The sequence below is a fragment of the Pristiophorus japonicus genome, chromosome 12 (genome assembly GCF_044704955.1).
Source record: "Pristiophorus japonicus isolate sPriJap1 chromosome 12, sPriJap1.hap1, whole genome shotgun sequence".
Lineage (NCBI taxonomy): Eukaryota > Metazoa > Chordata > Chondrichthyes > Pristiophoridae > Pristiophorus > Pristiophorus japonicus.
The window spans coordinates 83,269,915-83,286,837 of record NC_091988.1 but is presented as its reverse complement, the minus strand read 5'-3'; the positions used below and the strand labels follow the sequence as shown (position 1 = coordinate 83,286,837).

General features: G+C 44.3%; 1 protein-coding gene across 1 annotated transcript in view; it reads right to left on the bottom strand.

Annotated features, from left to right (window-relative positions):
* Positions 1-16,923, bottom strand: part of LOC139277363 (metabotropic glutamate receptor 7-like) — a 921,672-nt gene that overhangs the window by 593,207 nt on the left and 311,542 nt on the right. The gene's annotated exons all lie outside the window — the stretch shown is intronic.

Below are 16,923 nucleotides of genomic sequence, written 5' to 3'. Positions count from 1 at the left end.
TTCTCTTTCCCACGGCAGCTGTTGATGACATACATCTCCATTTACACCCTATCTAGACATCTTTTGTTTCTTAGCTGGTTCCATTCCCATCTCCTTTTGTCTCTTAATCTCCTCTGCCCTCCACCCTATCACAGACCTTCCCCTTTGTTCTTTTCTCCCTTCCCCCATTTTCCTGTCCCTACACTTGCTTAAAAACCTGTTACATCTCAATTTGTTTCCAGTTCTGACGAAGAGTCATCGATCTGAAACCTTAACTCTGTTTCTCTCGCCACAGATGCTGCCTGGCCCACTAAGTATTTCCACCATTTTCAGTTTTTATTTCAGATTCCAGCATCCGCAGTATTTTGCTTTTGTGTTGTGATGTAATCAGTGGCTAGGGGACGGAGTTTGTGATGGGAAATGCAGACAACAGCGTTGGTCTTCCTAATATTTAGTTGGAGGAAATTTTTACTCATCCAGTTCTGTACTGGAATATCTGAACACAGACATAAAGTATTCAAATATAGCAGAATTTATGAAGGGGAAGTCACGTTTGACAAATTTGCTGGAATTCTTTGAGAATGTAACGAACAGGGTGGATAAAGGGGAACCAGTAGATGTGGTGTATTTGGACTTCCAGAGGCATTTGACAAGGTGCCACATAAAAGGTTACTGCACAAGATAAAAGTTCACGGGGTTGGGGGTAATATAGTAGCATGGATAGAGGATTGGCTAACGAACAGAAAACAGATAGTAGGGATAAATGGTTCATTCTCTGGTTGACAACCAGTAATTAGTGGGGTGCTGCACGGATCAGTGCTGGGACCCCAACTATTTACAATCTATATTAATGACTTGGAAGAAGGGACTGAGTGTAACATAGCCAAGTTTGCTGACGATACAAAGATGGGAGGAAAAGCAATGTGTGAGGAGGACACACAAAATCTGCAAAAGGACATAGACAGGCTAAGTGAATGGGCAAAAATTTAGCAGATGGAGTATAATGTTGGAAAGTGTGAGGTCATGCACTTTGGCAGAAAAGATTGCAAAGTGCCGCAGTATAGCTGGACCTGGGGGTACTTGTGCATGAAACACAAAAGGATAGTATGCAGGTACAGCAAGTGATCAGGAAGGCCAATGGTATCTTGGCCTTTATTGCAAAGGGGATGGAGTATAAAAGCATGGAAGTCTTGCTACAGCTATACAGGGTATTGATGAGGCCACACCTGGAATACTCGGTGCAATTTTGGTTTCCATCTTTACAAAAGGATATACTTGCTTTGGCGGCAGTTCAGAGAAGGTTCACCAGGTTGATTCTGGAGATGAGGGGATTGACTTATGAGAAAAGTTTGAGTAGGTTGGGCCTCTATTCATTGGAATTCAGAAGAATGAGAGGTGATTTTATCAAAATGTATAAGATTATGAGGGGGCTTGACAAGATGGATGCAGAGAGAATGTTTCCACTGATGGGGGAGACTAGAATTAGAGGATATGATCTGAGAATAAGGGGCCGCCCATTTAAAACAGAGATGAGGAGAAATTTCTTCTCTCAGAGGGTTCTAAATCTGTGGAATTCGCTGCCTCAGAGAGCTGTGGAAGCTGGGACATTGAATAAATTTAAGACAGAAATAGACAGTTTCTTAATCGATAAGGGGATAAGGGATTATGGGGAACAGGCGGGGAAGTGGAGCTGAATCCATAATCAGATCAGCCATGGCGGAGCAGGCTCGAGGGGCCGTATGACCTACTCCTGCTCCTAGTTCTTATTAAATGAAGTCATGAAGAGAAAAGCAATGAAAGTCACAAAAAAAGGACAGAACATATGGAACAACTTCCCAGAGAAGGTGGTTGAATTAGGATTAAAGAAGATGGATCGCTATCTGTTGAAAGGAGGATTCAGGTGCTATCGGTGGGGAAGGAACTTAATGTAGGGCATGAACAATTAGTGCGGTGTGAGGGTGGGAAGTGCATAATAGAATGCTTATACATGGACTCAGTATGGAGCGGGCAAATGGCCTTTTCTCAGTCTGGACTATCTGGTATTCTTAAAAATAAATTACAGCATAGTAAAGAAACATAGAAAAGCCACATCATCATAAATCCCACCATAAACCCCTATGCAATGACTCCCTGTGCTGTGTTCACTTCACTCTGCAGTGGGGGTGCAAAAATGTGCCTTTGTGGAATGGTAGTGATGAATTTGGTCCAGATTCTTGCTTCTGATTATTCCTCGGTAACCCTGCAGAAAGTACGCACAAGTGGATACCAGGTGAGGACAGGACTACAGTCAGCTGTGATGGCGCCATCTAATGATTCGCTCACTTTGCAGGCTCAGTCGTAATGAATTGTTCACAGAAACAATATGATGGCCAGCATTTATGCAATTGTCCCACCATGTGAGTTAGTGCCTTCAGAAGAGGAGGGGTCAAAGAAAAGAAAGATGTGCATTTACATAGTGTCATCAAAACATCTCACGGTAGTCCACACAATGATTTACTTTGGAATACTGTAACTGTTGTTCTGTAGGGCAAGGAGGAGGGGAAAAAAAGTATTAAGGAAGAAAAGACCATTCAACTGGCCAAGCCTATTCCTTCCAGGAGACCATTGTAGAATTTAAGGACTCAACCAAATGTATTTAATATCCTAAATGCCACAGATAGACATCGCAAAGAAATTCTTCAAAACTGCCAAAGTCAACATGAGTGAAAATTCCCACTGATTTAATTATTCAGCCTCATTCATTTCATAATGTTGCAAATTACATTCATACCATGTCTTGGCCTTGGCTTTAAATGGGAGAAATCTTATCTTTTTAAAGCCTCCATTAATCTGTGGATTCTTTTGAACTGCTTGGCTTGAAGCCTAGGAACAGTCGAGATCTGATATATTCTGCCGTTGTGGTGGTTTTGTCAAACACCGTAAGAATAAAATATTTTAAAATAGTAAAGTTCTACAAGGTCAAAAAAGTGACAATTAATGATCATTACATTACATAGCTCATTAAGCAGGTGATGAAGAGAAATGTTTTGTGACCAACAGTTGGGAGAACGGTAATATAATGAATGATGATATGTGCTTATTGTGTATCATGCAACTCTATTGAGATTTGGTACCAAAAAAAGAGTTGCGGTCAGATCCTTGCTGAAGTTGAGCTTGAAGGCAAATATGCCCCAATTAGAGACTGTAAGAGAAAAGTTCTCCTGTCTCTCCCTCCCCAAGTACTTGATCTGCACTAGCCCTGCCTTTGTTTGCATTTTCCGGAGTGTCTACAGGAAAATGGCTCAGGTTACTCACACTGTAGGGCTGGCCCTTCACTCAATTTGAAGAGCAAATTCACTTGCTGGTGTATTAGCCACATGTTGAACCATCTCATGGGCTGATACCATTTCAACTATACAGATTCCTCAATGTACAACTTGGACAACCTATCAATAAAGTACAAATAAAAGTGATGGCAGTACTGATGTGGTTAGTATTAGATGTGTCTCACATACTTAATACAGGCTAGATCATGCGCTAAAGACATCCAGCAGAATACATCATAACTACATCAGTTTTTCTCCATTATTACTCCTGGAGTTGAATACTGGACTCCCGAATTTGAACAGGCGCTGACATTCAGGGCTGTATTTTCATAAGAACACATGAAATAGGAGCAGGAGTCGGCCATTTGGCCTCTCGTGCCTGCTCCGCCATTCAATAAGATCCATAGCTGATCTGATCTTGGGCTCAGCTCCACTTCCCTGCCCCCTCCCCATAACCCTTCACACCCTTATCGCTCAAAAATCTGTCGATCTCTGCCTTAAATATATTCAATGACCCAACCTCCACAACTCACTGGGGCAGAGAATTCCACATATGTAAAACCCTCTGAGAAGAAATTCCTCCTCATCTCAGTTTTAAATGGGCGGCCCCTTACTCTGAGACTATGGGCTAGATTTTCCACTTTTATGCGTATCACTCAAAAATGGGCATTATTTCCGGCGTGGGCGGTAAAAAAGGGTTTTCAGATCGCTGGCTTATCGCCCATTCTCAAAGCACCTAGTCTCCATTTTTGAAAATGGACATTACCGCAAGCGATCTGAAATGGGCATTAGCGTTAAATTGTTTTGACCTTGTGCCGTAAAGTGTCGGCATCCTTAGCAATGGCGTGGCAATGCTCGATTTCTGCAATTCAGGAGGTCAAGGGTCATCATGACATATGCAGAAGAGGAGACAGAGAGACAGGGAGCTCAGAGGGACTGAAGGCATGTGTGGCTGTGGTGTGTGCTTGTTTGGCTGTTGTGGGAGGCATGAGGGAGATTCAGCAGCAGCAAAATGCCTACTAAGCACCAAGAACATAGTTGGCACCGAGTTTTTGACAACAAATAGAAACATAGAAACATAGAAAATAGGTGCAGGAGTAGGCCATTCGGCCCTTCTAGCCTGCACCGCTATTCAATGAGTTCATGGCTGAACATGCAACTTCAGTACCCCATTCCTGCTTTCTCGCCATACCCCTTGATCCCCCTAGTAGTAAGGATTTCATCTAACTCCTTTTTGAATATATTTAGTGAATTGGCCTCAACAACTTTCTGTGGTAGAGAATTCCACAGATTCACCACTCTCTGGGTGAAGAAGTTTCTCCTCATCTCGGTCCTAAATGACTTACCCCTTATCCTTAGACTGTGACCCCTGGTTCTGGACTTCACCAACATTGGGAACATTCTTCCTGCATCTAACCTGTCTCAACCCATCAGAATTTTTAATGTTTCGATGCGGTCCCCTCTCATTCTTCTGAACTCCAGTGAATACAAGCCCAGTTGATCCAGTCTTTCTTGATAGGTCAGTCCCCCCATCCCAGGAATCAGTCTGGTGAATCTTCGCTGCACTCCCTCAATAGCAAGAATGTCCTTCCTCAGGTTAGGAGACCAAAACTGTACACAATACTCCAGGTGTGGCCTCACCAATGCCCTGTACAACTGTAGCAACACCTTCCTGCCCCTGTACTCAAATCCCCTCGCTATGAAGGCCAACATGCCATTTGCTTTCCTAACCGCCTGCTGTACCTGCATGCCAACCTTCAATGACTGATGTACCATGACACCCAGGTCTCGTTGCACCTCCTCTTTTCCTAATCTGTCACCATTCAGATAATAGTCTGTCTCTCTGTTTTTACCATCATAAGATATAACATGAAAGAGATGAAGGACGCCCTGGAACTGGTAGCCCGGAACACTGGTGGCAGAGGGCTCCCAGTGTTCCAGGAGTGTAGCACTGCATCCCAAGGTGATGCGCCCCCATTGCCAACCACACGAGAGCCAGCAACAACATCTTGCTTCTGGTTCGGAGCACGTTCTCACCTCGGGACCATCCTCTCCTGTATCCGTCCAAGCATCGGTTCGGCCATCATCTCTCCACCTCCCCCCCCCACCCCCCGCCAATGAAGCATCGCCTGAGGAGCTCCTCGGCCAGACAGCTTGGAGTTAGGAGGGGAAGGGGAAGGGGTAGAGGTGGGGAGGAGAAGCAGCGGGGAGGGGGGGTGGAGGGTTAGTTTTTACAGAAATACTGATGATTTCAGGCAAATATTCAGTTTAAATGTTTTTTATTTAACAAAAACTTGGTGATGCCCATTGATGTATGACTTGCACACCCAGCAGTGTGTCAGCCTTGTAAATAACACCAACGTTCTTTCAGGCAAAGCGCTTATTGATGTGCTCCTGACGTAAGGTTCTTGCAACTATCATGCCACCGTGGGCCCTTTCATTTGGTCTACAGTGGACGGGGGCATGGCTTCAGCGTAGTCTGATTGTCTGTGCCAATGTCAGCGTCCTCATCCTCCTTTTCCTTTCTCTGGTAAGGTGGACTGTCAGACCATCAGGCAATTCTTGTCCCCTCCTGATAGCCAAGTTGTGTAGCATGGAGCACACCACCACGAATTGAGCTACCTGCTCAGGGTGGTATTGGAGCTCGCCTCCAGAGCGGCCGAGGCATCTAAAGCGCTGCTTAAGCACTCCAATGGTTTACTCCACGATATTGCGAGTTGCTCTGTGGCTCTCATTGTAGCTTTGGTGTGGGTATCACTCAGGGGGGATCATCAGTCACGTGGCGAGGCCATATCCTTTGTCACCAAGCATCCGGCATTGACCTTGTGGCTGATTGTTAAATAAGTCAGATACAGTGCTCTCACGCAGGATGTGAGCGTCATGGATGCTGCCCGGAAATTGAGCATTCACTGCCAGTATAATTTGCTGATGATCAACAACCAGTTAGACATTCAGGGAGTGGAATCCCTTGCAGTTCCTGAAAACCTCAGCATCCTGAAAAGATGCCCGTATTACGATGTGCATACAGTCTATTGCTCCCTGCACCTTGGGGAAGTTTGCAATTCTGGAGAATCCTAGAGCCTTCACACTCTGTTCCTTCCTGGTCATAGGGAAGTTAATCAAGTCCCTCCTGCGTGCGTACAGGGCTTCAGTGACCTGTCTAATGCAGCAATGTGTGGCATGCTGAGACAGTCCGCAAATGTCGGCAGCTGTGGCCTGAAAAGAACCCGATGCGTAGAATGACAGTGCCGCAGTGACTTTGACCTCGACGGACAGTGCAGTACTGATGGTGCTGGCAGGCTGCAGATCTCCCCTTATCAGCTGGCATACCTCAGTGATAACCTCTTTGTGGAAGAGCAGTCTCCAAAGGCAGGTAGTTTCGGGCAAGTCGAGGTATAGAAACATAGAAACATAGAAAATAGGTGCAGGAGCAGGCCATTCAGCCCTTCTAGCCTGCACCGCCATTCAACGAGTTCATGGCTGAACATGAAACTTCAGTACCCACTTCCTGCTTTCACGCCATACCCCTTGATCCCCCGAGTAGTAAGGACTTCATCTAACTCCCTTTTGAATATATTTAGTGAATTGGCCTCAACTACTTCCTGTGGTAGAGAATTCCACAGGTTCACCACTCTCTGGGTGAAGAAGTTTCTCCTTATCTCGGTCCTAAATGGCTTACCCCTTATCCTTAGAATGTGACCCCTGGTTCTGGACTTCCCCAACATTGGGAACATTCTTCCTGCATCCAACCTGTCCAAACCCGTCAGAATTTTAAACGTTTCTATGAGGTCCCCTCTCACTCTTCTGAACTCCAGTGAATACAAGCCCAGTTGATTCAGTCTTTCTTGATAGGTCAGTCCCACCATCCCGGGAATCAGTCTGGTGAATCTTCGCTGCACTCCCTCAACAGCAAGTATGTCCTTCCTCAAGTTAGGAGACCAAAACTGTACACAATACTCTAGGTGTGGCCTCACCAAGGCCCTGTACAACTGTAGCAACACCTCCCTGCCCCTGTACTCAAATCCCCTCGCTATGAAGGCCAACATGCCATTTGCTTTCTTAACCGCCTGCTGTACCTGCATGCCAACCTTCAATGACTGATGTACGACACCCAGGTCTCGTTGCACCTTCCCTTTTCCTAATCTGTCACCATTCAGATAATAGTCTGTCTCTCTGTTTTTACCACCAAAGTGGATAACCTCACATTTATCCACATTATACTTCATCTGCCACGCATTTGCCCACTCACCTAACCTATCCAAGTCACTCTGTAGCCTCATAGCATCCTCCTCGCAGCTCACACTGCCACCCAACTTAGTGTCATCCGCAAATTTGGAGATACTACATTTAATCCCCTCGTCTAAATCATTAATGTACAATGTAAACAGCTGGGGCCCCAGCACAGAACCCTGCGGTACCCCACTAGTCACTGCCTGCCATTCCGAAAAGTACCCATTTACTCCTACTCTTTGCTTCCTGTCTGACAACCAGTTCTCAATCCACGTCAGCACACTACCCCCAATCCCATGTGCTTTAACTTTGCACATTAATCTCCTGTGTGGGACCTTGTCGAAAGCCTTCTGAAAGTCCAAATATACCACATCAACTGGTACTCCTTTGTCCACTTTATTGGAAACATCCTCAAAAAATTCCAGAAGATTTGTCAAGCATGATCTCCCTTTTACAAATCCATGCTGACTTGGACCTATCATGTCACCATTTTCCAAATGCGCTGCTATGACATCCTTAATAAATGATTCCATCATTTTACCCACTACTGAGGTCAGGCTGACCGGTCTATAATTCCCTGCTTTCTCTCTCCCTCCTTTTTTAAAAAGTGGGGTTACATTGGCTACCCTCCACTCGATAGGAACTGATCCAGAGTCAATGGAATGTTGGAAAATGACTGTCAATGCATCCGCTATTTCCAAGGCCACCTCCTTAAGTACTCTGGGATGCAGTCCATCAGGCCCTGGGGATTTATCGGCCTTCAATCCCATCAATTTCCCCAACACAATTTCCCGACTAATAAAGATTTCCCTCAGTTCCTCCTCCTTAATAGACCCTCTGACCACTTTTATATCCGGAAGGTTGTTTGTGTCCTCCTTAGTGAATACTGAACCAAAGTACTTGTTCAATTGGTCTGCCATTTCTTTGTTCCCCGTTATGACTTCCCCTGATTCTGACTGCAGGGGACCTACGTTTGTCTTTACTAACCTCTTTCTCTTTACATACCTATAGAAACTTTTGCAATCCGCCTTAATGTTCCCTGCAAGCTTCTTCTCGTACTCCATTTTCCCTACCCTAATCAAACCCTTTGTCCTCCTCTGCTGAGTTCTAAATTTCTCCCAGTCCCCAGGTTCGCTGCTATTTCTGGCCAATTTGTATGCCACTTCCTTGGCTTTAATACTATCCCTGATTTCCCTAGATAGCCACGGTTGAGCCACCTTCCCTTTTTTATTTTTACGCCAGACAGAAATGTACAATTGTTGTAATTCATCCATGCGTTCTCTAAATGTCTGCCATTGCCCATCCACAGTCAACCCCTTAAGTATCATTAGCCAATCTATCTTAGCCAATTCATGCCTCATACCTTCAAAGTTACCCTTCTTTAAGTTCTGGACCATGGTCTCTGAATTAACTGTTTCATTCTCCATCCTAATGCAGAATTCCACCATATTATGGTCACTCTTCCCCAAGGGGCCTCGCACAATGAGATTGCTAATTAATCCTCTCTCATTACACAACACCCAGTCTAAGATGGCCTCCCCCCTAGTTGGTTCCTCGACATATTGGTCTAGAAAACCATCCCTTATGCATTCCAGGAAATCCTCCTCCACCGTATTGCTTCCAGTTTGGCTAGCCCAATCTATGTGCATATTAAAGTCACCCATTATAACTGCTGCACCTTTATTGCATGCACTCCTAATTTCCTGTTTGATGCCCTCCCCAACATCACTACTACTGTTTGGAGGTCTGTACACAACTCCCACTAACGATTTTTGCCCTTTAGTGTTCTGCAGCTCTACCCATATAGATTCCACATCATCCAAGCTAATGTCTTTCCTAACTATTGCATTAATCTCCTCTTTAACCAGCAATGCTACCCCACCTCCTTTTCCTTTTATTCTATCCTTCCTGAATGTTGAATACCCCTGGATGTTGAGTTCCCAGCCCTGATCATCCTGGAGCCACGTCTCCGTAATCCCAATCACATCATATTTGTTAACATCTATTTGCACAATTAATTCATCCACCTTATTGCGGATACTCCTTGCATTAAGACACAAAGCCTTCAGGCTTGCTTTTTTAACACCCTTTGTCCTTTTAGAATTTTGCTGTACAGTGGCCCTTTTTGTTCTTTGCCTTGGGTTTCTCTGCCCTCCACTTTTCCTCATCTCCTTTCTGTCTTTTGCTTTTGCCTCCTTTTTGTCTCCCTCTGTCTCCCTGTATAGGTTCCCATCCCCCTGCAATATTAGTTTAACTCCTACCCAACAGCACTAGCAAACACTCCCCCTAGGACATTGGTTCCGGACCTGCCCAGGTGCAGACCGTCCGGTTTGTACTGGTCCCACCTCCCCCAGAACCGGTTCCAATGCCCCAAGAATTTGAATCCCTCCCTGCTGCACCACTGCTCAAGCCATGTATTCATCTGCGCTATCCTGCGATTCCTACTCTGACTAGCACGTGGCACTGGTAGCAATCCCGAGATTACTACTTTTGAGGTAAGATTGCTTCTCCCTGTACTTGCGGAAGGTGTAACGTCTGGTCCTCCTCGTCAGTCTGTCATGTCTTACATTGGGCACATAATGCTGTGGAGCATATCTTTGGCACTCTCGAGTCTGCTGCATGTGATTGGTCACCAAGAGAGGCTGAGAAAGGACAGGCCCCATTGCAGTAGCTCTCTGTTTTCCACTGATTGGTCACAAACTATGAATGTCCCGATGAAGACACCTATTCAATTCCAATCGTTCACAGTGTGGTCAAGATGTTTGTAGAGTTGCTCACATCAACTCCAACGACCTCCAGAGTCCACCGAGGTTGAAGCACAGCAGCCTTTTAAAGGATGCGACATGTGATGTAGAACATGGCGTCCATAATGCTGTGTTTCGTTCCGGTTAGTTGCACTTTTTGTGAGCGTTTTTTTGGGCGAGCGATATTTTGGGCGATATGTGTGCGAGGTGGTGAAGCTTCGGTAAATATGCCCTTTACGACAACAAAAAAGTGGGCGGACGGTATTATTCAATCTCGGCTTTAAATCAGTGCGGAAATGAACGCTGGGCAATATTATGGGCGTTGATTTCGGCCATTCTGATGATTCCGCCCCAAAAAAGTGGGCGGGTGGTATTATTTTTTCCCGGCGTTACTCACAAGGGGAAAGTAACGCTCGCCGATAAGTTTCCGAAAAATGCCCGTCAGTTTCCATTTTGTGGCTAAATGGGCGATATCTGGGCATTATACATACGTCTTTTCAGTGGTAAAATAGGCGTTAAGTGGACATTAAGCATGCAAAAAAAGTGGAGGTTCTAGCCCTATGTCCCTTAGTTTTAGTTTCCCCTATGAGTGGAAATATCCTCTCTGCATCCACCTTGTCGAGCCCCCTCATTATCTTATATGTTTCAGTAAGCTCATCTCTCATTCTTCTAAACTCCAATGAGTATAGGCCCAACCTACCCAACCATTCTTCATAAGTCAGCCCCTTCATCTCGGGAATCAACCTAGTGAAGGTTCTCTGAACTGCCTCCAATGCAAGTACAGCCCTCCTTAAATAAAACCAAAACTGTACGCAGTACTCCAGGTGTGGCCTCACCAATACCCTGTACAGTTGTAGCAAGACTTCTCTGCTTTTACACTCCATCCCCCTTGGAATAAAGGCCAACATTCCATTTGCCTTCCTGATTACTTGCTGTACCTGCATAGAAACTTTTGTGTTTCATGCACAAGGACCCCCAGGTCCCTCTGTACTGCAGTATTTTGTAATTTCTCTGCATTTAAATTATAATTTGCTTTTTTATTTTTTCTGCCAAAGTGAATAACCTCGCACTTTCCCAAATTATACTCTATCTGCCAAATGTTTGCCCACTCACTTAGCCTGTCTATATCCCTTTGCAGATTTTTCGTGTCCTCCTTACAACTTGCTTTCCCACCCATCTTTGTATCATCAGCAAACTTGGCTACATTACACTCGGTCCCTTCATCCAAGTCATTAATATAGATTATAAATAGTTGAGGTCCCAGCACTGATCCCTACGGCACCCCACTAGTTAACGTTTTCCAACCAGAAAATTAGCTATTTATCCCGACTCTCTATTTTCTGTTAGCCAATCCGCTATCGATATATTACCCCCAACCCAGTGAACTTTTATCTTGTGCAGTAACCGAACCCAAGGATCGCTGCAGGGCTTTGGAGGCTGACTGCCCAGCTAAAACACCTCTCCGCCGCCATTGCGGTCACTCTGGGGTGAAAAATGGAATGCAGGAGGCCTGAAAATCCAGACCTCAGAACTGTAGATGAACCAGTGATGGCTAAATTCTTGTCCCACCTGCACCGAAATAAGCTTCTACGCTTCATTTCAATTAGAGAGGTGCCAAAAAAGGTAGTGCACACAGTTAAGAGCTGCACAAAGGGGAAATTGACCTCTTAGAGATTAACCTGTCGATAATATTAATATCCAGACTGTCCCCTTGTGGTTTTAAGCAGAGCGTGAGTGTTTACAAGTTTATTGCTTTCCTTTTTGTTTTTGTGTTGCTTGTTTTGATGTCAGGTTTACTCATCAACTATGCCAGTGTTTGACATCTCATCGTTGTGCACTCATCTCAAGAGTCCAGCAGCTTTTGACAATAGCAATATCCTTTGATAAATGACAAGGCACATTTAAAACCCCTTGGCTGCAAACAGCTACTACAGTACTAATGCCAACACTTGAAAATAAGTGTTTGATTGCTCGCCTGCCTGGTGTCTTCAAAGTATTCTTCATCTCTGCTAAAAATACAGGCCATTAGCACCTAATATTTACAGACCATTAAAAACAGCAGGGTCCAAACATTAGAGAAACTCCATCATCACTTCTCAGTATACACTAGTAGAATACATTGATTCAGAACAACACTGGCACAAAATGAAAGTATGCCTTTGCAACACATTCTTTCAAAATAATACAAGCAACATACATAAATTCCAGCTTTGTTGTACTGTGTAATTAGATTGCCATCTTGCACCTCTTGTGCTGGGAAGCCATTGTTTGTTGATTGTTCATTCCCTTGCAACAAGATCAAAGGGACAATCTTTAATGCTCTCTTTTCAAGCCATGCAAAATGTATGTTAATAATGCGTGTCTTAAACAGCATTTATATTATAGCGCTGCTCCATAGTTTCATTTTAGTAGCTTGTATACGGCCTTCCTCTGCGATCAGGCAAAGTTAGCAACCAGAAATGTAGAGTCGTTAATGTAGCTCTGTAGCGCAATCTCACAATTCAAACAATTCATTCAGAATCACATTTCATTCCCGAGTAACGGTGATCTTCTGTTCATGTCACTGTGCCTGCTCTCCAAATCTACCCTGAACCATGAATGTGGAAAATAATAGAATCATAGAAGAGTATTACACAGAAGGAGGCCATTCGGCCCATCGAGTCTTTCGAAGAGCAATCCAGTTAGTCCCACTTCCCAGACAAATTCATCCAAACAGAAATCAGCCTATTCTGAGCTATGAATGAGACTGTGTTTGCTATGGTCTTTCTATTTCTAAGAGAGAATGGGGGTGGGATCTGTGGATGTAGTATCACAGTTGCATATGAGTGGAGGTGGGATAAGAGAATGAGGTATCCCAGTTACAATGAAGGGGGATTTGGAAGATATGGCATCACAGTTAAAAGGCAATGGAGGTGTTTTCAGAGGATGTGATAACAGTAACAAGGCAATGAAGATGGTATTAGAAGTTTTTCGTTTCACCATTACAAGGCAGTGGAGGTGGGATCAGAGGATATGTTATGACTGTCACAGGATAATGAAATCTGCTGAAGCAGGAAAGATTCTTGTTCTTTCGAAATATCCAGCTCCAAGCAGTAATGACCGAGTCCCAAAAGTAGACAGTCAGCATGACCTCTCTCTGCAGAAAACCTGTAACGTGGAGCGAATGTAAAGAGATTTCTTACCCTGAAGACTTTTGTCGATGTGGAAAGTTCTAAACTGGATAATGAAACTGCAAGGCAAAAGGAAATAGAAGGCCACTATATATCTTAAAATACTTAATTGGAAAGCTGTGACCAGTGCTGTGCTCCTGGGACTGGTCCTGGAATGCTCCTTGGTCACATTTATTGATTGCCTTGAACGAGGAGAGTATCTTAAGCAAATATAATTTTCACAAAAGTTGGCAAGTTGTGAGAGAATGGTGTTAGTTTACTGAAGAGTGTTAGGGGTCGGAATTCGATCGTGGACGGCGCCAGTTACCACCGGCGGTAGGCGGCAAATGGTCGGCATCGTCGTTAAACGGCGTCCACACCCCATCTAAAATTGAGTCAGCTCTTTGGCAGAAGTGTCAAGAAGGAACGCCACGCCAACTAATGCCACTCACGTGGTGATGTCATCCAGCATACAACGCCTCCTGACGCCTCTGTCGCGATATTTGCTTTGTACGGCTGCCATATCGGCAGGCGGCTGTACAGTCTGAAAAAAGTGGTGGTTAAACAGCGGAACTCGGGCGGAATCGCCCAGAGAGCAAGTAAGTGTTTTTCTTTATTTATTTCTTCATTTTTTCATTAGCTGTAACAGTGGGGAAGTTTGTGTGTGGGTCGGAGAAGTTTGACTTTTTTTTCTTCCCTTTTCTTCCCGTTTTTTAGCTAGCACGGCGGCAGCCTCCCGTTATGAAATTCAGTCAGCCTCCTGAGCTCCCGCCTGAGGATGAGTGCGCTGCTCTCTCATCTTTGGCTGTAAAAACTGAATTGGGCAGTTTGAGCCTGCACCTAATGCCTGGCAGTAAAATCAACACTTGGGCGGTGATAGCGCCTCAAAAACGGCGGTACTGAATTTCAACCCCGTAATATTTTTAAAGGGCTGAAGAGACCCACGGAGGGTGCGGTGTCTCTGGAACACAATTACCTTTAGAAGCAGTATTGTAAGACATGCAGGGTTCAGGGGTGAATTTTCTGCATCAACCATACCAGGGGTGTCTCTGGGTACGTTTGGAAATTTAGTGGCAGTTGGAGCTTAATTCTGGGCACCTTTGTGCTGTAGGTTCAAGGGGGTTAAAATTGCATTGCGCAATATTAGGAACATTTGCACATTGGTATGAAACGCCACCATTTGAGAATGTTCAAGCTCATTTCACATCCATTGTCAGAAGGAAGAAGTTTTCATCCCAACTGTTTGAGCTAGTTTCAAAGCCAGATCCCTGAGGCAAAAAGAGAGTGTCGTAACCCGATGCACTATCCATTCCACAAACCACGATACATATGGGCTGTCACAAAATCGTGGCATCTAAAAGAAATGAGCTGTCACTGTCATTTTGGAAGAGGACGAACAAATGGCTTATAGAAAATGTAATGATAGCTGAATGATTAATGTTCCACACAGTGTGATAAATTTGACCCATTTTCTTTGCATGACTGACTGCATTTTACACTTGTGCAGCATCTTATGCCGCAGTGTCATGAGACAGAATTGTAAACACTACCAGATTGATGTTAACACTCTGATAATGTATAATATGTGATGTTTCATATACTGTACTAGTTGGATCACTCACTTGCTAATCTGGCAGTTTTTTTTGGCCAAGGCCAAGTTTTCTCATCTCTGTTAGTTTGCCACAGTGTGAAGATGGGTGCCCCACAGTGGTAGGGAGAGGAAGGGCTGGTGAGGAAAAGAAAAATACAGGCGCATCTCCTTTTGTCCTACTATTACATATTTGACCCGAAATGAGCATCCAACCACATATCCACACTATCACTATATCCGCCTTTTTCCATCTCCACAACAATCGCCTGACTCTGCCCCTGTCTCAACTCATCTGCTGCTGAAACCCTCTTCCATGTTTTTGTTACCTCTAGACTTGACTCTACCACCCTCCGTAAATTTGAGGTCATCGAAAGCTCGGCCGCCCGTGTCCTAACTCGCATCAAGTCCCGTTCGCATATCACCCCTCTGTTCGCTGACCTACATTGGCTCCCGTTCAATCAATGCCTCGATTTTAAATTCTCATCCTTGATTTCTAATCCCTCCATGGTGTCACTCCTCCCTTTCTCTGCAACCGCCTTCAGCTCCACAACTCCCCTGAGATGTCTGTGCTCCTCCAATTCTGGCCACTTGAACATCTCCGATTTTAATCGCTCCACCATTTGTGGCCGTGCCTTCAGTTGCCAAGGTCCTAAGCTTTCGAATTCCCTCCCTAAACCTTTCCACCTCTATACCTTTCTTTCCTCTTTTAAGATGCTCCTTAAAATCTACCTCCATCTGCCCTAATATCTCTTTATGTGGCTTGGTGTCAATTTTATTTGATAACACTCCTGTGAAGCACCTTGGGACATTCTACTACATTAAAATTGCTATATAAATGCAAATTGTTGTTATTATTATAAGCTTCTTAGTTGTTGGTTCATCCAAAGCCCAAACTTCAACCAATTTTAAACTGAAGGAGAATTTACTACAGTAAGGGGCCAACTAAAAAATGAGAGAGAATAAGAGGTAAAATATTGAAAACAACACAACACAGGAAATCACTACTAGTAATATAATGGTTATGTTGCTGCGCTCATAACCCAGCACCTTGGACTGATAATCCAGAGAACGCAAGTTCAAATCCCAACACGACCGTTTGAGGATTTGAAATCTGAAAATAAAAGATTGGCCATGACTGAGTAAGTGACCAAGGATTTCTGACCCTTAGCTGACCTCTGAAATGCCACTCATTTATATTAAACCACTACCAGTGGTCCAAGGAGAAAGCCTATCACTACCTTCTCAAGGCAACGAGGGATGGGCAATAAGTGCTGCCAGTGCTTCAAAGCGCTGCCCACATCTTAAGAATAAATATAATAAAAAATAAAAATTGAGTTGCAGAGTTGCCAAATTTTGAGCCAGGCTATATATACATTTCCAATTTCCAAACCCCTGATTGGGCAGCTGGTAAAGGCAGTGTGTAACTAAGCCTTAAAGGCCAGGAGGTCCCAGATTCAATTATCGGTCTGTGCTGAGTAAGTTGCTCTCAAATCAGGACAGAAGCATATGTGCCACAAGCAACCTCAGCGATTCTGGGGAAACAGAAAATCACTCAAACTTTCTCCTCCTGATTATTATCCAGTGATCCTTGCTGGAAAACACAAATGAATATCTTGGTGAGGAAACAATCAGCCTTATGATGGTCCAATAGTCTGCCAGTACTCACTATCTAGGCTCATGCATAACAACTGGCTATTTGAATGAGGTACAGGAGCACGACTAACACCAATGAGACCATACCCCTTCACAAGTAGGCACCTTGAGGAAAGGAGGGGATAAAGACTTGGGGGAAAGGTGATCTCAAATTTCTGCAGCTTGACCAACTATTGGCTTTTACAACATGGAAATCCTTACAGTGATAAAGATGTGTCCCAATATGAAACATGTCACACTTGGACTCTGTACACAGCAAAGCAAGGATTTGT